Source organism: Mustela erminea, chromosome 6, assembly GCF_009829155.1.
Source record: "Mustela erminea isolate mMusErm1 chromosome 6, mMusErm1.Pri, whole genome shotgun sequence".
In the NCBI taxonomy this organism is placed as follows: Eukaryota; Metazoa; Chordata; class Mammalia; order Carnivora; family Mustelidae; genus Mustela; species Mustela erminea.
The window spans coordinates 114,976,551-115,000,687 of record NC_045619.1 but is presented as its reverse complement, the minus strand read 5'-3'; the positions used below and the strand labels follow the sequence as shown (position 1 = coordinate 115,000,687).

The following is a 24,137-nucleotide window of genomic DNA, read 5'->3' as shown; positions in this document are numbered from 1 at the left end:
CTGAATCAGAGAAAGAAGTCTGAAGAGATACATAATTTTCCAGTGGTCATTTATAAGAAGGGCATAGGGATACTATACTTTCTTTGCTCAAGAAAGCGAAGAATTGTTCTTAGTACTAATTGTCAAAAGTTTGATTCTGTTTGAGTCAGCTATTGTTTGTCCCCATCTCAGTAGTCACCAGTGCCATGAACCTGTCATATTGTTAGTACATAGTTTTGGTCACCAGGTGAGCAAGTCCTAGAAAACCAGTACTGCTTGTATAAAAATAAGTGAAAGCCAGTGTCCTGTTTTGCTCTTAAAGACCAGAGAGAAGGGCGCCTGGGTGGCTCAGTGGGTTAAGCCGCTGCCTTCGGCTCAGGTCATGATCTCGGGGTCCTGGGATCGAGTCCCGCATCGGGCTCTCTGCTCAGCAGGGAGCCTGCTTCCCTCTATCTCCTTCTCTGCCTGCCTCTCCATCTACTTGTGATCTCTCTCTGTCAAATAAATAAATAAAATTAAAAAAAAAAAAGACCAGAGTGAAGAGGATATTGATTTGGCTTTAAAAAATATCTACAAAGATACAAATTAAATATCATATTTAATATAACAGGCAATTGAAAGGATGGAGATAAAAAAAGGAAGAAGTTTTGGACAGTAGTAATGTTAGATATTAGAATAGAATTCCAAGGAGAATATTTGAAAGAATTGAGCATATGACCGTATTATGGATTGTGTGGGAAGCACTGAAAGTGAGAATAAGACAAAAGAAATGGAGTCAGTTTTGTCAAGTCTGCCTACTAAAAGGGGGAATGTTTCATTTCCTCTAAGAAATTAGTAACATTTAAATCTTGCTTCATCCTAATTTTGAGCACTGACTTTATAAGTGCTTTTTGGGAGATGCTTTTAAGTTTTATGTAAAGCATTATCTTCTGTACGCAACACACAATGGGCACCTTTAAAACTACCTATTTGTGTAACACTTAATTTGCAGAATATGTTCATGTATATTACTGTATTTGCTTAATTCAAAGAAATCAACAATTGAAAGGCACATTTTTTTCTCTCTTTTTTAATTTTTTTTTATTTTTATAAACATATATTTTTATCCCCAGGGGTACAGGTCTGTGAATCACCAGGTTTACACACTTCACAGCACTCACCAAAGCACATACCCTCCCCACTGTCCATAATCCCACCCCCTTCTCCCAAACCCCCACCCCCAGCAACCCTCAGTTTGTTTTGTGAGATTAAGAGTCACTTATAGTTTGTCTCCCTCCCAATCCCCGAATGTTTATAGCAGCAATGTCCACAATAGCCAAACTATGGAAGGAACCTAGATGTCCATCAACAGATGAATGGATCAAGAAGATGTGGTATATATACACAATGGAATACTATGCATCCATCAAAAGAAATCTTGCCATTTGCGAAAGGCACATTTTTTAACTTAATAACTTTGCCTCTTGTTTTTGGAAAACTGAAATACTTTTGTTGGGGGATGGAGGAGCATTGTATCTAGGGATTATTCTAAATTACTTTTAGCCACAAGCAATGTAGCCACATGCTACTCTTGACCCCTAAAATCTTTAGGATTGATAGCATACTTCTGAGGCACATCTAGCAATTACTTTGGCCTGGTTTCCATTTCCTATTTAAACTGGTAGTTTTTTTTTAAACTAATTATATTATCTATTACTAGAAGTTAAATATCATCCAGAAGAATTTAACATTATGTTAAAACTCAACTGTATATGGTTCTATCAATGCAGATAACTGAGGTGACAGATGAAAGGCATATTCTTGGTTCTGGCAGGGCTCTTCTGATATCTACTCTAGATAAAAAAAAAAGTTAAATTGGTCTAAAAAAAGTTAAATTGAAAAAAATGCACATTTTGGAGTTGAAAAAATATAGAGTACTTATTTTTTTCCCTCCTGAAACCTACATAAGGAAGACAGAACAGGTATTGGATAGTGTTATTAAGGTAAAGAATCGGAGTGTTTGAGACTTAAAGTCGCATAATAAGTAGTAGATCTTGGACAGATCTTCAATATTCCTGGGTAAGTGTACTGTCAACTGTACTGTGCTGCCTTTTCAACAAGTTATCAATTAACCTCAATTTCAGGAGATTCACTATTCAACAAATATTTATTAAAAGCTGTTTTTGTATGTCTGACATTATGTTAAATTATATTGTGAGACAGTTGATAAAACAATCAAGATCTGTGTGCTCACAAAACCAAAAACGTTGAAAAAGACGAAACTCAACAAATAATTACAAGGACATGAACGTTAAGAGAGAGACTAGGGTGATGTGAGAGTACATCAAGAGCAAACCGAACGGCCTGGAATGAGGGCAGTGTTGATGGTCAAGTCAGGCAAGGACAAGAGAAATAACTTTTTGGCTGAAATGCGAAGAATCAGCATGAGTCAAAGAGCATTGCAGGTAGCAGAAATAGTGTCTGCAAAAGCAAAAGAACTGAAAGGATTCCGCTGTTAGCTGAGCATTGAGAAGAAGGAGGAATAAAGATAGAAAAGAATGCAGGAAAGAGATGATGTGATCTTGTTCAGGATTTTAGCCTTTATCCTAGAGGCTACTGAGAAGCCTTGAAAGGGTCTTAAGCAGAGGCGTAATGTGATTAAATTTTCATTCAAAAAAACATGAATCTGACTGCAGTGAATGTAGAAGCCTCTTGTTATAAGCTATTTCTGCACATGAGGTTGGAGATGATGGATACAGCTATTGAGTGGAGAGAAGGTGATAGATTTAAAATTTTTGAGATAGATAAAACCTAAGGATTTGACAGAGATACAAAACCAGTATTATTATTGTTTCATTTGTAGAGTTTGAGTGCAAGATCATCTCTAAAGTCCTTTCAATAACTTGTGCTTAATGTTAGGAAGTGATTATATTATATAATTTAGAAAGCATTATTCCTTAAATAATTTGTGAGTTGAGCTAATTCCTATTGTTTATTTAATTCCATTAAATAGTATAGGGAGAGCTTAATTTCAAAAGAGAATTTGGCATCTTAATTTATATGGCAAAGCATATAAGTAATTTTGTATATACATGGTGTGTGTGCACATATAAAGCATGTTATTTTGTTTATACTACTCGTTAGTCTACATCAGATTTGAAAGTCAACTAATATTTAGGATTCTTCTATTTGTTGATTGGTTGAAACTCAGATGAAGAATTTAAACCATTCTCTTTCAAGTAACATTCTATTAAGAAACACTTTTTCTGGGGCGCCTGGGTGGCTCACTGGGTTAAAGCCTCTGCCTTCAGCTCAGGTCTATGATCCCGGGGTCCTGGGATCGAGCCCCGCATCGAGCCCCGCATCAGGCTCTCTGCTCAGCGGGGAGCCTCCTTCCTCCTCCCTCTCTGCCTGCCTCTCTGCCTACTTGTGATCTCTGTCTGTCAAATAAATAAATTAATTAATTTAAAAAAAAGCTTTTTCTTTATTATGAATAAAAGTTATCGCTGGATCATTTTGTTTTAGAAACAGACTCCTAGTTAAATTAGAAGATTCAAGAAGACAAAGTTTTAGAAACATATTTCCCTGAATGCCTTTAAGAGCTGCTTTATTTTCTTAACTAACAGTTTCTTTTGTATACTTCTGGCTGTTATTAGCTGTTATATCAGGAGTAGTGTAATCAAATACCTATAAGCACTTTTGACTATGAAGAATTAGGCCATTTAGGGAAATATATGGAGACTGGATTTCTAGAAAGTCTGTGCTCATCTCAGTGGGGCAGGGAACAGCTAGTATTCTATTCTGCTTGATTGTGGCCATGTAAGTATTCACACTGATTGTTGCCAAGTTTTTCAGTTTTTCAGCAAGATCCTAAAATACATATCTTTATGCAAATTAGTTGGTAACTAATTCAGATGTTTTAAAAATACTTTAGCTCTGCTGTGCAAAATATGCCTGTGGAATATATTTGGTCCACAGGTCTCTGTTTTAAATCCTCTGCTTTATGGAGGTCTTCTGTATATAGGTAAAAGATCAAATTATTCCTAGGCAAAGTAAATGTCAAATATAAGGGAGGAAAAGAAAGGGAAGAAAAGAAAGAGAAGATACTTTTTATAAAAAGGACAAAACTAATTATCTAGGTGGTATTTTTAGTTTAAACTAAGTTCAAAGAGAAATTCATTGTCCCCAGAATAATTTTATATGCTCAGAACATATTTCTAACAGGTTCAACTATCTGAATATGGATAACTGGGATGGGAGTATGTAGCGTATAGGAAGCCAGTGAACTAGAGCGAAGTCTAGTGGTTCTCTCTTAAGCAGTTAAGAGTAAATTACAGCAAAAATAAGAGATGTGACATCAGAAACCAGACTATAGCAATCTGAGTAGATGATGGACCCATAAAAGCATATTTGACTTTTATATTAATGATCAAAAAAAGGCCCAATTGTTTGGCACACTCTGATGTTTTAAATACTGCCCTCCCAATAACATATATGATACATGATCATTGTAGGCAATTAAGAAAATACACAAGAGTCACATAGAGCACTTTTCTTTAAAATCCAGGAAAGGTAAAAATAGATTTCATAATTTCCTGAAATAATTTAGAACTTGGTGTTTTTTTTTTTTTTTTTCTAAAAGTTAGTTTCCAAATTCTTCTGATTTTGGCTTAAATAAAAATATTAATTGCCTCATGTAAGAAAACACCTTAAGTAAGACATACGTTGTTAGTTAAGCCAGTGGCTCCTTGACTTCTTCAGGGACACAGTTTGTCTTTCTGTTCTACTCTGTCTACACAGTATTGCCTTTCTCCCAATGCTGTGGTTATAGAATGGCTACCAGTTGCAGTCAGGATTATGTGTTTCTTCTTTCAGATCCAGAGAGAGAAGATAACTTCACTTTCAAGGGCAATATAGCTTTTTTTTCATTCCCCTAAGCAGTTACCCTTTACATTCACCCCTGATTGCTTCTCATTGACCTAAATTTGTCTAATCGAGAAATACCTAAACTAATCACTGGGAAGGGGGGATGGGCTTACCATAATAATGGGTTAAACTCATTGTGGTGTAGGCTCCTAGCTCAGGGTCAGTCAGCTTTCCCTGAGGTGCATTGAACTAGTAGAGAGACTTGGACACTGAATCAAATCATAGATCATTAGGAAGGGGAAAGCAAGGGAAGGCTGGATAAGCCCTCTGCATGGTCCATGATAGGTACTTTAAGAAGTATGTGTTATCTGGAACTTTAGAAGCACCCCCGTGAAGCCCCACCAATACTGGGTAGAATGAGGTGGGTCTGTGGTGAGTGTGTGCTGTCTCCTGTTCCAGCACCCTCATTAGCTAAACTTTTATAGCTACTGAGGACTTTTTTCTCAAAAATTTTCTTGTCACTTAAGAGACAGTTCTGTAGAATAAACGGTATGGGCCACAAACAGAATAAACAGTTTCTTAAATAAGCTTTCCTTTGAAAAAATGTATATTCTCCTTCTGCTCTTCAAAGGATTTTTATACCATGGTTTCTGAAATAGGTAGTGTTATCCTTACAAAACAAAAATATGTGTTTTTAACATTTTAAAAATCTTTGTGTAGAAAATGCTAATTATATACTTTTAAGCACCTATCATTTTGGCTAAAGTATTTTTTTTTACTAAAATGTGTAACCAGCTGACCATGTATTTCATTTCTCTCAGTTTTCAGATTTCTAAATATTAGCCAAATATTTAGTATCTGGGTCACATTGTCATTACAAACAAATCTAGGCCAAAATGGGTTATGCTTCTCAGTTGCCAGCTTTAGTTTCTCTGTTTGACCAGGCCTGACTTTCTGTTATTTGTTTCCCTTTCAACTATACTTGACTTGTTTCATGGAGTGCTATGTTAGTTCCTTGTGTGGAACTGGGTCTCTTTTGGCTCCCCCAGCCCCGAATCAAGGTAACGGAGCAAATAAATAACTGCGATGTTTTAGAATTATGACAGTGCAGAGAGGGTCACACCTGTTAAATGATCTACTGCAGTGCTAATGATTGTGTGAGACCTTGTTTAAGATGCTAAGGAAACTGTGTCTGAGCATAGAAGCTGTAACATTTCTTAAAGATTCGACCTGTATGCAGATATTGAGAACATCAAAACTCATAAAGACCCTGTGAAAATCTTCAATGTAAATTTGTTCCATTTGTCATACTAGATGTGACAGCATCTTTCTTCAAGTTAAAATGAGAAGTCTTAAGTGTTATGGTATCAGAGATAAGGGAAGAGAGAAGGAAAGTATATTAGAACAACAAATATTTCACTTGCATTTTTGAAGAAGTAAAGGCTGTAAAAGACTATTTTGAAATATTTTTAACTTTGAAAGTAGTATAGTTTATGGCAGTTTTTGTGTTAATTCAGGGCCCATAGTTTTGCTGAAGTTAAGAACTTTGTACCTTTTGGGATTTTTAATGCTGTTTTTCCCTCTAAATTAGTAATGCTTGATTTCACAACTGCTGTATCCTGTTGTGAAAATATAAAATGATAGCATGTATACTTCTTGAAGGTTTCTAGATAAAATAAAGTTGTTATGATTAGATACTCAATTAGTATATTTTCTAGATGATAGATGCTTAACTTCTTTGATTGTGAAAACATTTCATCTGAACCATTCTTACTGTACAGTATCTTAGAAAGACTAACATATCTTAATGACTCTGGATTGTTGAGGGATATTTGTTAACACAGTGTCTTCAGGGGTACTGAGGTATGTCATAGGGCCATTTGTCTTTAACAATAAGCAGTTTTCAGTAACTATTCTTTTGAGTTTTGTTAAATGGTGTTTCTATTTTTCAAAGCTGGATATTAATTCATATGGCTACTAGAATGCAGAGAAGGGTATTTGTGAATTAAGTAAGAGAAAGAAGGTTCTTAATAGGCTTGAAGAGCACTTCAGTGAGGGAAGTACTTGGACTTCATGATGTTTACTTTTATTTCACTTGGTGCCTCCCCTCTGTTTAATGAGACTACTCCCTTATAGCCAGCCCCCACCACTTTTTTTTCCCAAAAAGCATGGTACTTGGTATGTGTTCCAGTTATTATAAGAAGGTTAGGCTTAGATTTTGGAGCTAGACAAACAATGATGGGGATTGTAATTGGATCATTTAATAGCACCAGAATCTTACACAAGTTCATAGCTCTAAAATGGGTATGTTATACCAATCTCTCAGGGTTGTGAGGATTTAAAAATAATGGATTTTGAATCTAGTGTTGGAGGTACTTTAACAAATGCTAGTTCCCTTTCCTCATGTTTTAAAATAAGTGACCCACTTACTTTGGAAATGATACTTGCTTGTTTTAGTATGATACTATAGTGATTAATGAGTCAGTGTCCCTAAAATATGGTAGTTTTTAATATCTTTTAAATCAGAAATAAATGGTATATGACAATGTATTGTTGATTAATTTGGTTGGTCATATGAATGAAATGAGGTGGAATTTTTTGAAGACAAATGCAAATTCAGAAGCAAGAAATTTTTTTAAATAAAACGTGGGAAACATTTTTTTTTCAGCCAGTAAGATTAATCATATTGGAATATTTTGCTGGTATCTTCAGAGAGTTCGTAAACTAATGTAATGAGTGCTGTTTCTTTAGTGAAAAGGTGAATGTTAACCTGGAAACCATGTAGATAAGTTAAAAACCCCATAGAGTTCTCAAGGCCGTTTTGTATTTACTAGGCCACATCAATGATGTACCCTATTGCAGCATGCTTCAGTAATCTGAAACAATCCTGCCTGGGTGCTCCAGTAAATCATGTATTTACTGTTACGAAGTTTTATAATAATCCATAGTTTTTAGCTAATCCATTTACAGATCAGATCCTGAGGATATCATGCACTTAATAAATATACATCTAGTGCCATTAAGTTTCGATAGTATGGGAGGGGAAAAAAACAAAAAAGCATATAAGGAGCTGTCTCACAATAAATCAAAGATGTGATTTAAAATTTTCTTATGTTCAAGAATGATGTATGAAATTTAAGGTGAGTTCAGGGTAACAAAGCAAGGATTCTCACTTCCAAAGGAAATAAATGAGCTTTATTATTGAGTTTTGTTCCAAAATACAGTCTTGTGATTGTTTCGGTAGTGGTAGGGTAGAATTAATTTGTTTAGCATCATTGCCTGTTTGAAAGAGTTTTGGTGAGTGGTGAATGATTTTAGGTGTTGCCTAATGAGTCCTCTGACTTTTGAGACCAGTTCAACTAAAAGCATGTTGTTTCACTAGAAACATGACTTATGACTTGAGAGACAATGAAATCTCATGAGAGTTAGTAGCCAAATTTTATTCATACAACAAAATCAAAGCAGCCTTTTGACTATTTCTTTTTATATTTCCCATTTATAAATATTCTGAACCTCTCTTTTTGCCCATTTTTACACCGTTGGGATTCATTACATCACCTGAAGCAGTCAAAATAAGACTTTTTATTTCTAATGTTATCTGTGTAGGTGCTTGAATTGCTAGACAGTCCTATGAAAAACTGAATAAAATTGGTTGCCAGTGAAAGAAAAATAGAAGTGATGTCATGGCAAATTCTCAGAAATAGTCTTTTCTATAAAAAGATTTGATATAATTGTATATATTCCTCAAACCCGTGTTCTTAGTCTATAAGTTTGATATAAAACTGAATCTATGCCTTAAAGCTTATAAAAGGGTTTAATTTAGTCATACAGCTTTACTTCTCTAACTTTATGAATTGGTTCTTTGTGTTTGCTGGGGCTGATGACTTGGATGTTTGAGATTTACTTTGGAGGTTAAAAAGTTGAAATCTTTCTAACAAAATTATATCTCTTGCTGAGTTGCTACTATTTCTTTCCCTGATTATAGTAAAAAAAAAAATAAATAAATAAAAAGGTATTTGTTCTTGAGAGGTCTTAATTTTGCTCCTGACTACCTATGTGACTTTACACAAATAATGTCATATTCCTGGAACTGTTTCTTTGTTTATAAAATTAGAGGTAGTGTTAAAATTTAAAACTCTTCTAAATAGATTAGTAGGATATATTTAAGATCTATACAAACACATAAACACATTGACAGGTCCCTTGCTGCTCATGATTGCTAGAATATGAAACTTGTTTTTTTATGTTAGGTGCATTATTGATAATGTTATTCACACTGAGGATATCATTGTGTGCATTTTTGTTTCATGATTTTGTTAATCTGATAGTACTCTTCAGGATTATGTATCTTGTATTAAAAATTAAATTACTTCCATTATGATTGGAATTATTAGGGTGAGTGACATACATAAGCAAGTTGAGAATTGTTTCACTTGTACTAAAGACCCATTTTTTAAAAAAATATACCCAGTATTCTGTAATTTCATTTGGCCAAATAATAGATCTTTGACCTTCTTCCCGAGTAAGGACATGACAATGTCTATAGTTGTATTCTGAATTAGTTTTTGCTTTGTGGGTTTCATCGGGCTATATAAGAATAAAGTGGTTGTCTATTTTCTGCTTTAAAAATGTTCTTGTTATAAAGTCTTCTCAGATCAGCATCACATATCACAAACCTATTCAAACAATTTAAGCTGCCCCAGTATGCTTGTTTCTTTCATGGAAATCTAACCATTTGTATGCCTTTGTGAGCTCTTTCTCTCCTCCTTACACCTGCATGGTGAGTTGTAGATGATAAACTTGCTGAGAAAGGAATTTAATCTTTTCCTTGTATCTCTTAGTAGCCAGGAAAGAATTCTGTTAGTCACTGAATAGTTTATAAATGTTATTACTATTGAGAATTTTGGATTAAAATTACTGGATAAAATGAGCCTTTTCTAGGATATCAAATTTGGGTCAGTGTGAATAACTCAAAGACGTAGCAGTTTTGTTAAATGACGTAAGTCAGTTTACCTTGATTTAACCATAAATTGATTATTCACCTTATATACTCTCATATACTATTTAGTATCAGGTTATTGGTAGTGGAAAGACTGTCAGGGGGTAGGTTGGATAGATGTGCACATGCTCATACACATGTGCTCTTGTATGTGTATGAGAGATAGTGTGGGCACATGGAATATATGGGAATTAGGGGTACATGTTAAATTTGGCATTCTAATCTGAGTATTACAGAATTATCTAGTTATGTGCACCTAATTTTAGACTATTGACATTCAGTAACAACTTCTGATCAATGGTAAATGTGATAATTCAGGAAGATAAGGACGTTTTCCATTCCTTTCAGATTTTCTTTTTAGCTTTATTCTGTTGTATATTTTCCAAATACCTAACTTGTCAAAGATAAAGAATTACTAAAATGGGTCAACTTCTGTTGCTGGCAGAGTTGATTGGAGCTCTGCAGCATATCTTAACAACATATAGGGACAATTTAATATGCCTAATATTTGAGAAGCATTAAAATAAACTATAAAACTTAACAATCATAAAGTTTAGTGGTCAAAAGTCATATATAATTAACAGGCTGTATACAAAGATTAGCTATAATAATTGAGAGAAAAAGAGACTAAATTTGGTACAGAAAAGGAGCTGAGTTGTTTTGATACTATAATTAGAAGTTTGTATCCATAAATTTTTTTTTTATCCATAGATTTTTGTCTTCTCAGTACAAAGAATGATATTTGTAGGCAGGGTATAACCTTTAACTTCTTGTGGTATGTACTCCTACAAGTAGTTGATGATTTAGTAAATATTTTATGAATGTAGATGATACTATTAAAATGTTTCCAAATATTACAATTAGTTTTAAGGTGGAGTCAGTGTTTGACAGAATATAAATTTTGAGACTCTATAATTTATAGATATATCATTGAATACATGCCATCTTTATTGTGTGTTAATTTGGATTACAAAATAATTGGGGGAACTTTATTTAAAAAAACTGAAGTTCACTTAAAACTGTTCTCTGAAGAGATTAGAATTTTAGAGGGTTTTTTCTTTCTTTTGTCCTAGCATTTCTTCTTAAACATAATGTTTGACTACTTGAAAGGAGATAAATTAAAGTCACTCACTTTATATTCCAGTTTAGAATCATTGCTCATTTTCAGTTGGTGGGTATGGAAACAACTTAATAAAGTTTGGGTAATTTAGTTTCAGTTTAAATTCTCAACTGGCAATTGGCCGAAAACTCCCATCAGAAGACGTGAGCATCCAAATGTCCTTTTGTGATTTGGCTACTGTCTGCTTGACATAGGAAGGCCCTATCAAGAAAAAACTAATGGAGTGATTAACTATCAAAAGAAAATCAATGGTAAGAGTTTTCATTTAAATTATAATATGTGTGTGTATGTGTGTATATAAAACATACCAACATTATTTGAATTAAAATTTTAGAACTTTAAAAATCTAGGACAAATATTTGAATTTATATGTCTGTGACTTACATTTGTAATAAAATAAATGCAAAGAATGGTTTTATAGATGTTTTATATGCTTAATGTTGATAAGAAAAATTAAAATTATGAAAAATCAGTTATATAATTCATATAGTTTAACAGATTCAGCTTTTTTGTAGTTCTGTAGTTGTCTTTAAAAAATAGCATGTTATAAATATTGTTTGAGTGAAGCTTAACATTTTTCAAAAACAAATTTATACCAAACTGAATTAGATGCTTCTTACTAAAGTACATGTCATAAGTTTTGCAGTAGAATAGTCTGTTGATCTTTGTTTTGTTTTTTACTTCCACTGTAAAATGATTGGTGGGAGCAGGGGGAGAAAAAACACATCATGTAATGAAATCCACTTTAACATTAGGTCTTTAAAACTGTATCATTGCTACTATATCTCTGGAAAATAATAAATGGACAGGATTAGATGTCTGTATAGCTAAAATGAAGTGGAATATCTATCCATAATATAGCACAGTGTCAAATTTCGGTGATAAAACCAGACCTTTCACACCTGCCTTACACAGGTTTGCATTGAGAAAATAATTTAAGTTAGATGCTTCAAGTGACCTTAAACCTAATATTTTTATTCTCTTTGTATTGCTTCCTTTATATCCCTTTATTTGGACATCTGTGTCCTATCAGATTTGTGATTAATAATGTTCACTTTGGACAGGAGTGGAAGTAGTAGCTTACAAAGGTTGAAATAAAAAATTGCTGTTTATCAGAGCTTATTTTAGTATCCTCATGGACATAGTAGCTTTGTGATAACTGGATAATGCGTGATAAAGCTCAGATATTAATAATATACTGTGATCCTTGTCAAACTTACAATCTTTGAGATTGACATAGTTTGAGTAATTTTTCTGCTCAATTAGAGATGTCAAAATGATGGTAACTGAATGTGACCATGTTTTTAACTATTTTCTAGAGCTTAAGTAATAACCATATCAGGAATTGCACATGTGGCAAACACCTAGCACAGCATCTGTCATTATGTAAGCATTCAAATATTGACAGTGAACTAAGTACTCTAGATGGCAACATCTGTCCTTCAATCCATCTACCTCGTAATTCCAATTTTTATAGATTGTCTGTTATGTGTCATTCATTCAGCTAGGTGCTGAGGATAAAATGGCACTGTTAAAAACAGAGATACTTTCTAACTGCTCTTGAACTTCCACTGTAGATAGTAATTACAGTGTAGAAAAAATTATACAGACAAATGTAAAATTGCAACTGGAACCAGTACTTTGGGAAAGCAGAAGTTGCTATGAGCTATAATTCTTACAGGAGGCTTTAACATTTCAGGATTGAATGCAATGAATGAGGGACCCTGATTTCTTCAGCTGAATTTAAGCTAATTAAAAGATGTCAACCATAAAATAACTGCTCCCTTCTCTTAGCAACTGTTCCATTCTGTTATCAAGCTAGTACAGGGATTTATTTATCACTCCTTTTACATCATTGACTTGTTACATGTAGACATTTCTTAATGGCAGTATGTTTTTTCCTTAATCAACTTTTATCCCTTTTTGAAAGAAAATGTAAAATTTATATTTCTCTTATATATTCTAATACACACATTTACTAAATTTTTGGAAATAAAATGGGAGAACATTTGGAGGCCGAAATGTGTACACTTTCTCTATGGGACACATGGAATCTCATCTAAGGGAAAGACCCTAGTGATGTTTGAGGAATTATAAAATTGGTTGTTTTATGTGTTCAATCTGTCAACATTTTTAAAAGCTCTCATTGAAGACTAGCTGTTTTCTAATCATCTGATAGTATAAACAAATTGAATCAGAGAATACAATCTAGTATGCAACTAAAATTTGAAAAACTTAGTTTTACAAAAGCAATGATCTTTTCCTAATTTACTACTAAAATATGTAAGCTATTTAAAATATTTTAAAAATGTCTTTTTCAAATAGCAAAATCAAAGTTAAGTCCATTGTTAACTTTTAACTTAAAATTATCATGTTGAATTTCATCTCTACATTGATGTCTAAATTTAGTTTTTTGATTTGATTTGTATTCTCAGTATTCTGATTTGAAGTTCTTAGCTCAAATACCTAGGCAGGTCTGCTTATCAGTGCCGGACACAAGATGTCCTTTCCATACCACCCAGGAGAGTCTTGAGGGAAATGTTCCTTGCTGGGTAATATGCCTTGAAATGCCCATGACATTCCATTTTTTTTTACAACTCTTTTTTGCTTCTGTGCAGTTTGCTTTGATTGGTCTGTGATGTCAGCTGGACAATTGGGCATTAGCCACACAACAGTATTTTAAAGATGTAGATATTTAAGCATCACAGTTGGAAGATGATACATAACATTTCTTTTACTGAAATGAATGAAAAATAAACCTTGTTTCTAAGCAAACAAAGGTCTACCAGACATTATCAGTTTTTAATTATATAACTTTTAAATATAACAATGTATTATCTGATTGGGTACATTATATAATGGCTTCTGTTTGGAATTTTGGGGCTACTACTGACAAAAGAGGTGATGATTAATGAAGGTGTTTAATTGGAAAGGAAAATTTTAATAAAAGTTAGTGTTTACATTTGTTGGAAGGAAAAGAACATTTTCAGTTCATTATATAAGGAAGAACCTTTTAACTGTGGAAAATAAAATAGAATGCCTTCTAGAATCTATTCTTTTAAGAATCTAGGACAGAAATGTATGAAACAGGAATTCTTGCTGATCTAAGAATCATTAATATTAATCATTATATAATAATCCATAAGGATTATTATTATTGTTAAAATCCATAAGGATTATTTGGAGGAAATTTGTGGCACCTTAAAATTAACAGTCAGATAATAAGTATATAAAATACTGTATGAAACAGATGTCACTAGCAATATGCTACTATTTTTGATGGAATCTTTACTAAATAAACTTAAGAGATAAAAGAGCAAATCCAATTCATTCATTCTATAAATTCTTACTGAAAACCTGCTTTATGTCAGGCATGGCACTAGACCTTGCAGGTGTAGTCATGAATGAGACTGATATGACTCTCTTGTTTATAGTCTCTCAGGGAAGATAGAAATTAAACAAATAATTATAATAAAGTTTAGTGGCTTGTGACATTATAAAAACAAAACAGTCCTTTTTTAAGGATACCTTGAGAATTCATCTCTAGATGCTAATAATTTAATCAGCTTACTTTCTTCATGAAATGTATTTATTCATTTTGACAGAAAAATTGGATGAAAATTATTTGGGAGTCAGTAGAGACTGAAATAGTCTTGGCTTTTCTGTGGCTTATTTAAAACAAGAAACTCTTGATTGTGGAAAGATGAGTACGAAGAAATGTGAATATATGTAGAATAAACTTCACATTGTCTCATATATATTATACACTATACAGATCATTTAATAAAATTATTAAAGCAGTTTTACATGAAAAATTTCAAAGTTGCAGTGGCTAAGGAGTTGCCCTCTAATCAGACTGGCTGGTTTGAGTAATAACTCTGACACAAGTTTTGCAGTTTAAAGTTGTATAGCTCCTCTGATCTTCAGTTTCCTTTTCCATAAAATGGGGATAATAAAAGTACTTGTCTTATTAAATAATTATTTGATGTGTATAAAATGTCTAGAACATTGTCTGGTCCGTAGGAAGTGGTTAAGACCCTATATGTTGTTGCACTTAACAATGACAATAACAATAATGAAAAAATTTCCTCATGTCAAAATGTCTTATCTAAGTTATGAAGTTGGGCCAACTATAGTAATTTCAAAATGTTGCTTCAAATATATAGGTATTGCACTACAAAGAGCTGTTATTTTTTTTACTGCTAAACAAAATCTCAGTAAATTCTCACCCAAGTTTTGGGCTCTCTTTAGCAGCAATACAACAGTCATCCAAACGTCTCCAGAGAGGGCCATCTCCAGGGCCAAGGTTATCTCAGCATTTAACCCAGGACTAGGTCCATCCCAAGCATCATGGATCTGATCCTTCTTGTCTAAGAAAGGAAGTAGCAGAGACCTTATTTACCCCATGGGAGATAAGTCCAAACCAGATTAGAGTAAGTTTGGGAAGGAAGTGACTATGTTGATATTAAGTATTTTTTTTTTCCTGCAGAAATCTAAACAAAGGATTTCTTCCTATAATAGGTCTACAATGTATTTGTAACATTTGTACACTCAGTCATACACTCAAACAAGTAGCACTACTTGTTACTTTGCTTATATTAGAAAACAAATTTTCTGCCATAAAATAGTCCTATATTACATTACTACATCCATATATAATTCGTGAAACTATTTTTTAAATTCATAAAAATATTTTTATGTAGTTTTTACTATATCTTAGTTAGATATCCTAGAAAAATGTTTGTAAGAGTTAAATAATTTTTGCTAAGTAATTCTTGTGGAAAAACAATTTCAGGGTAAGATTTACCATGACATTTTCAAGTCTATATATGTAAAATGGAAATTTATATATTTATAAATATAAATGGATTAATTCAACTTATTTATCATAATAAGTGCAAGCAAGTACTCTAATGAATTGTTTTCAGATTGAATGTTTCATTTAAATCTAAAGTATTTCATAACCTAGTTGTTTTCATTTGTAATGAAAATGTTTCTTTCATTGTAAGACACTGAGAGAAAATTCTTTGAATACAAATGTGGTTTCCCTTGACCACAATGAGTTTGAATAGGATCAATCATTAGGTGTCTATTGAAAACTTACTAGCTATCTAGCACTTGCTAGTAATAGTGACATGGTAGTCTAAAAGAATTATTCCACTGCTCTGTTTAGGCTCTAGGAACCGTGAAAAGAGTAATTAGACATGGAGCAGAAAATCTAAGACCTAGTTCCTGTTCTGTTACTAATGAATAGAGGGATCTTAGATATAGAACCTTTTAAAATTATGAAGCCGTCTTAGCATCTCAGTTTCCTCACTATATATGTTATGTGTGTGTATATATATATATGTATGTGTGTGTTCTGCCTCTATATGTACACATATGTATATATTCATCCTAAATTATTGCACTAAATTGGAATAAAGAGCTAAGACTTTAAGTTTTTTAATGTCCAAATATATAAAGAATTCTGTACTTTTATAAAATATTTCACATGATTCCTTCAAGTGAAATACATTATTGATTTTTACATATACTATTTTAGGGCTTATCATATATTTTCATATAAATTATGTACTGTTCCAAAAGCTCACAAAGGGAATGTAGAATTTCTTTAGTCTGCCTAATTTCATTTTTTAAAAGATTTTATTTATTTGAGAGAGAAGGAGAGAGAGAACGAACAGAGGGAGAGACGGAGAAGCAGACTCCCCACTGAGCAGGGAGCCCGACCTGGGGTTCTTTCCCAGGACTTTTGGATCATGACCTGAGCCAAAGCCAGACACTTAACATACTGAGCCATCCAGGTGCCCCAGTCAGCCTGATTTCAAACTGGATTTCCTTGTTAAGTGATTCAGTTTTTTCCTAATAAACATTTTCAGTACATACCGAATTAATTTTTTATGCCATGATTCATTTTTTTCTTAATAAACATTTTCAGTAGATACCAAATTGTTTTTTTATGCTGTTGACTTACTTTTTATAAGCCAGTTTTAAATAGCTACATCAATCATTATGAACTCTACTATTTGCTATATTGTTAAGGCTTCCCTAGTTTTATAGCATCGTGAATTCTCAGATTAATTTTACTAATTCATTAAAAGAAATACTGAAGCATTTTAAGAGAAAAAGCAAGCATTTCTTATGTGTACACAAATACACACACACACACACACACACACACACTTGCCTACTTTACTGAGTAATCTCACTGACTTCACTCAAACACCATTCACTGCTGCTAAAGAGAAGAGGACTAGTTGAGAGCTGTTCATTGAAGCACAACATTTTTAGGGTTGTAGAGATATATGCCCTGACTGGTTTTGAGTCAGGTGAATGTTGGGTGTAAAATGTTATATGTATATATATCTACTAACCATGAGAATTTATTTAGTGTTTTATGGAACTAATAGATGCTACTATAGTCAGAGTAATTTTTCATATAAAAATAAAAGAATTAAAATTGATACCTTTTTAAGCCTAATAGATTTAGGAACACCTGTATTGTGAGCTATTGCATTTTAAATGTTAAAATGTTATGAGGGTATTGAATGCAAACATTTTTTGGACAAGAATAACATTTAAATTTATGAGTTATTTGGAGGAAATATGAAAGCAATCATATAAAAGCAGACTAGAGTTTTTAAGAAAATAAAATTAACAGAAAAATTTTTCTTTGGAGGATTTGCTTTGGTGTTGTGTGAAAAAAAAATTTTATGCATCATTAAGCAATCATTAACACTGTAGAAATGAAGTGAAGAACCAGGAAAAATAATCTAATTGCTATTAAAATGACATGTAGACAATCCCATCTTAGGCTGTAGAATTCTTTTTATGAGGGGAAGAGTACCTGACGACTGCTGCTCTTTGATGGAGATGGTGGCTCATGGAAGTCTTTCAGGCTTAAATGTATTTCTGCAACAAACTTTATGCATTAGAAACTCATTTAAATTTTTAAGAAAAGCATATAAGTCCAAATACCTTATGGATGTTAAACTTTTATCTGTCATTCACTTGACTACCTGAGTACCTGCTTACTAAATGTAAAATATTGTGCTTTTCTACTTTGCACAGTGAGGCTGCGACACACTACCTCCTGTTACTTAGCTGAGACCAGTAAGTCTCATTCAGAGAAGGTCCTATCCCCAAAGGGGTCCTTTGAATATTGGAACAGTTTTTGAAAATGTAGACCCAACTAATATGTACCATTAAATATAAGAAAGCAGCAGCATGAATTTATTGAGGTTTAAAGGAGATAGGAAGATATCAAAATAAAATAATTAACCTTGCATTGATTCACTGTGCCCTACAAATTTAATTTAATTTTAATTGTTTTTTTTTTTAGTTAGTTCATGTGCAATGTTACAGTAGTTTCAAGTGTCCAATATAGCGATTCAACAAGTTTATACTATGCTATGCTCAACTCAAGTGTAGTTACCCTCTGTCACCATACAGAGCTGTTGTAATACCATCTACTATAATTATTTCAAATGACAGAATTTTTTTTTATAATGACTGAATGAATTACCTGGGCAGTTACCCTTTCTAGAGACCAAAATGCTAGTATTAGTCAAGGCAAATCCTTCCTGGTTGTAGGGAAACCAGGAAAACAAATTCAGTGAGTTAGAACTTAATCTTAGTTTAATGCCTTTTGTGTATAACAGTGGATTATTTTTTCTTTAAGTGTTATTTTATTAAATCCCTCAATAGTTATGTCAGAAATATGCTGTGATCTCTCTTTTACTGATGAGATTTACAGATTCAGAGAGGCTGAGTGACTTTCCCAAGGTCACACAACTAGTGTTCAAAGTAGTTTGTAGGCCAAATAAGGCAAAGTCTAGAGAGTATTCATTGCATTCTACAGTTAGAAGACCATTTGAGCCATTAAGGAGGGCACTTATTGCATGGAGCACTGGGTGTGGTGCAAAAACAATGAATACTGTTACACTGAAAAGAAATAATTTAAAAAAAAGAAAAAAGAAAAAAAAAAGACCATTTGATGATTCAGTGAAGGCATTAGGCTGACTACAGTTGGTTTAAGGGTGGATAAGGACCTAGAAAATGAATAGAACAGGTATGGGCTAGTTCTGGAGAATTCTGGCTGAGAGGAAGTAGAGGAGAGGACTAGTAGGTAATTTGAGGTGCAAAAGAAAGGTGGAAGGTTTGGATGACAAGGTGGAGATTTTGCAGAAAAACAAAAGCGAAAAAATAATTTTAAAATGAATCTTTTAAAATGTGGTTGTATCTCTTGCCAGTCACAGAATAGTCTGTCATATCTTTTGCATTCTTGCTTTGTATAGATTGTTAATGTTTGGTATGCAGTATGGTAGTAAACAACAGTTCCATTTTTACTTTGACTAAAATATATTTGGCTTATTAGATGATGTTCCCAGGGCCTGGATTTTAAAAACTTACTGTAAAAATTTTAAACATACACAGGAGAGACTGGTGTAGTAAATCCCCTCTGTCTGTGGCCCAAATTTAACAATTAGCCAAATTTGTCCACATTTGTTTCATCCACTTCCTCCTTTTTACTTAACTATTTTTTTCTTAACTATTTTAAAGCAGACCCCATATTTCAACTCTTTTTACTCCTACATTCTTCAGTGCGCATTTCTTTTTTTTTTTTTCTTAAAAAAAGACAGTTTTCTTATGTAAACAGAACACCTTTCTGACATCAAACAAAATAACAATAATTGTTTCTCACCTGATATTATCTCCCTATTCTGTTTCCCCTACCTTTGACTCAAAAACATCATGTACCATCTGGGTTGTTCATGCAGATTGCACCCAAGATCCATATAGCATTTGGTTGTTAGGACTCTTCTATAATCAAAATGCCTTTTCTTCTCCTCCGTCTGTTTACCTCCCTACATCCTTTACTCCCTCACCTCTTTCCTTCTCTCCTTCTGCTCTTCCTCTTTCTTTCCTTCCTGTTCATGCCTTATTAAAGAAATTGAGTAGCTCTTCCACGTAATATTCCCATTCTGGATTTTTCTGTCAGCTTCCCCAGTTAACTTATTTCCCTAACCTCTAAACTGCCTGCAAATTAGAAGTTAGCTCAAAATACTTAGCTTGAGTTTCAGCTTTTATTTTGGTGAGTAGGGAGGGTAGACAGATAATGTCTACTTGTCATGCTCTTAGTGACGCTGAAATTGGTCTGGCGACAGTCCAGTCTCTCCATTGAGAGGTTTCCATCAACCTCTCCTTTCACTGTTTCATCTCTTGCTGATGGTTCTCTGAATCAATTCTATCATTAGGGTTTACAAGATAATAAATTTTTACACTGCCACCCATTCCACATTTATTAGCGGAAATAAAGAAGAAAATTCTCTGTTAAGAAGAGATTCTATAAAGAAGAAATTCTATAGGAAGAAATTTGTCTCATGAACTATGACTTTTGAATTTCCCTGACATAGTTCATGCTAGAAAGAAACCTGGTGCTTTTGGTATCTCTTAAATGCCTAGTTTAATATTCAAGAATAATTTTAGATAGGAGGAGTATATAGCACGTAAGTACCCATGTAATTGTAGAAATTTTATGGAATAAAAGTATTTCTAGTGTGATTTTCATGAATATTGTCAGTATTTTTCTTAAAGATTTTATTTATTTATTTGACACAGAGAGAGAGAGAGAGAGAGAGAGAGATCACAAATAAGCAGAGAGGCAGGCAGAGAGAGAAGGGGAAATGGGCTCCCTGCTGAAAAGACAGCCTGATGTGGGTCTCAATCCCAGGACCCTGAGATCATGACCTGAGGCCGAAGGCAGAGGCTTACCCCACTGAGCCACCCAGGTGCCCCAAACATTGTCAGTATTAAGATAACTTTGTATAGTCAGCATAATTCAGTTTTGATCAGAATGGGATTAGGGACCTCTTCTTTGTTCTTCTTGGTCAGATGTAGTGCTTTGTGGTAAGTTATGGATGATAAATTAAGCTTCAAGCAATAGGAAACTTCATTTAGCCAGCAAGGTAAATAGTATCACTTAACAGTAGTAGCATAGGTGGGGATGATTTTATATTGCTATAGTAGTAAATTCAAGAATGAAACAATCACAGTTTTTATTATTGCATTCAGTAGTAACCACTAACTCCATTTATATGTAACACTGTCAATGGACAGAACCTGAAGAAGAAGAAGAAGAGGAAATAAAACCAAAATATTTCATTTTTAGATGACATGATTGATTAGGAAAATCTATTAGCAGTCAGCTTTAAAACCATTTATGAAAAAATAAAAATTTAATAAAGTACAGAATACAATGTATCTTAATGTAGGTAATAATGAAAATAATGGGAAAAGACCCAACTCAGAATTATAACAAATCAAAATATAATACCTAGCAATAAATTTGAGAAAGATGTTAGACCTTTAGAAAGAAACCATTAACATACTTGAAAATACTTTAAGATCAAATAAATGGAGAGAAACTTTCTGAATCATGAGAATATTGGCAAATTGTCTATAAGTAATTTATAGATTTCTGGGTTTACTTTTAACTTTCAAAATTCCTACCAGTTTATTTTAATTTTTTTTTAAGATTTATTGACTTATTTAGAGAGAGCACAGCTGGAGAAGGAGAGGGAGAGGGATAGATGATTTTCAGCAGACTCCCCATTGAGCTTCACACAGGCCTCAATCTCGGGACTCTGAGATCATGACCTGGGCTGAAATCAAATTGGAAGCTTAACTGACCGTGCCACCCAGGCGCCCCCCTAAGTGATTTATTTTATAGTGATTCTACAATAAGGTTAAGTCTCACCCTTACTATGCATCAAAAACCTTTTAAAGCAATGTGTCTAGAACAATGTGTCTAGAACAATGGAGTGATGCAGGAATAGATAGGTAACCTAGGTAATACAAGAGACCTCTCTGCTCCTTGGCAATTTAAATAGAAACTTTTCTTGACCCTGACTTCCAGGTCAGTGCGAGGTAAGGGAATGCCTTCCATCATGTGACTTACAGGATAAGATATCTGTGCCTGACTGATGCACCCTCATGTTTCTTGCTGCTGCTTGCATGCCTCCCTGATTTCTGCCAGTGCCAATACAGATGTGAAATCAGCTCCTTTTTAACTAGTTTCCAAAACTAAATAGCAGGACTGTCCATATCCATGCCCTACTTCTACTCATACACTTATCTAAACTAATACATTTTCTTTCTTTCTTCCTTTTTTTTTTTTTTAAAGATTCTATTTATCCATTTGACAGACAGAGATCACAAGTAGGCAGAGAGGCAGGCAGAGAGAGAGAGGTGGAAGCAGGCTCCCTGCTGAGCAGAGAGCCTGACGCGGGGCTCGATTCCAGGACCCTTAGGATCACGACCCGAGCCGAAGGCAGAGGCTTTAACCCACTGAGCCACCCAGGCGCCCCAATAAAGTTGCTTTCTTAAGGGGAATTCTGAAGATTAAGCCTTTTTTCCATTTTGTAAAATGTGAATCACTGCAGCATTATTAGGAATCCAAAATTAGTCCCATCTACTACATATAACAACTGAACATATGATAAAATATTCTTTCCTATAGGAGAGACCACTTAAAGGATTTACTCAATAGTATTAAATAGTAGTCTTCAGTAGACCAAAAAAAATTCATCCATACTTTATACAACCATAGGAATTTTTTTTTAAAGCATAGAATATACCTTTACATCTCATATTTGATGCATTAATGCACTCACCAAGGTGTAAAGATATACTTGAATATCTAAAAAAAGTTGCTTGACTGAAATACTATAATTAAAAGGATCACAGGAGATTATAGGAAATCTCTAGATCAAAATTTACAAAGAAAATGATAATAGCTTTAACAATTTTATATTGTTGCAGAATTTGATAATTTAGACATCAAGATCCTAAGGTATAAGTGAGAAGAAATATGACAGGTTAAGAATATGAAGTTAAATATGAATATTTACAAGGGAAATGAATAAATGGATATATGAATAAATACAAGTGAAAATATCTACCCTTATTCTAAAATTACAAGTAAAATGACTTTGTTTTTTCATTGTATTAAAGGAACTAAATTCTTTAAAAAGAAATATAATACTGGCAAGGTAATAGTGATACCAAACTCTTTTAAAAGGTAATAACCAGGAGTATATGCTGAGAGTCACAATAATGCTCAGATAGTTCCCTCATAGGAATTTAGCAAATAAATACTGTGCTAATTGTAAGTCATAGATACAGAAAAAAATGCTTAGAGTCTAATTATAGAACATCAATGTAAAATATCATGTTGTCTTTAAATTATTTTTGAAGACTCTAGAACAATTGTCAAATAGAACTTTCTGTGTTGATGAAAAGTTCTATAATTTGCACAGTCCAATATGGTATCTATTAGACACATGTAGCTACTGAGCACATAAAATGTGGCTTGGGCAACTAAGGAACTGAATTTTAAATTTTATTTAACATTTTTTATATTGAAATACATAGGGCTAGTGGCCATGTTATTAGACAGTGCAGTTCTAGAAATATGAAGAAATGTTAGCTGAAAATAAATTAGTAAGTGTATATGACATGATTACAAGTATGTAAATGCATCTATGTATATAAGGAAAATGATATTAACAATTCAGATATCTATGTTAGGATTAAAGGAAATGGGTGATTTTTTTTTAAATGCTGATTAAAATATCATGTGAAAATATTAAAATATCATGTGAAAATAGTACACCAGCACTGTGCAACTCAATATGGTAGCCACTATCCTGATGTGGCAATTTTCATTTGAATTAATTTAAGTAAAATTAAAAACTCAGTTCCTCAGTCACACTAGCCACATTTCAAATGTTTAGTAGCACACATGGCTAATGTTTACCATTTAGGCAGAGGAGATTATAGAACATTTCTACAATTGCAAAAATTATATTGTATATTTCTATGGAACGGATAAAAAGAATATATTGCAACAAGTCATAGGATTATTTATTAGTAATTTCTAAGGGCCCAAATGAATTAAAACTGGAAAGTGGATTTAGTGAAAAAGCATAAGGACCAGTATCATAAGACCCTATAGTTGTAACTTAGATCAGCGCTCCATAAAATATGGGCTGTAAACTAGTGCTGGTTATACCAGTCCATGATTAAATGCTTACTCTTAATTTCATACTTATTTAGAAACTTTTGTAGCAATGTGGTATTTGTCTGTCATCCAAGCCTATCAGCTATCTTATTTCATTGAACTGATGGAGT

At 33.2% G+C, this 24,137-nt stretch overlaps 1 protein-coding gene across 10 annotated transcripts in view; it reads left to right on the top strand.

Moving 5' to 3' along the window:
* The window catches only part of ZEB1 (zinc finger E-box binding homeobox 1), a 187,095-nt gene that overhangs the window by 31,182 nt on the left and 131,776 nt on the right, over positions 1–24,137 (top strand). For 2 of the 10 annotated variants that reach the window (XM_032349356.1, XM_032349358.1), the window contains exon 2: positions 11,035–11,194. The exons of the other annotated variants lie outside the window; for them this stretch is intronic. The gene's annotated coding sequence lies outside the window, so the exon portion shown is untranslated. The remainder of the gene's footprint in view (positions 1–11,034; positions 11,195–24,137) is intronic. 10 annotated transcript variants of the gene reach the window in all.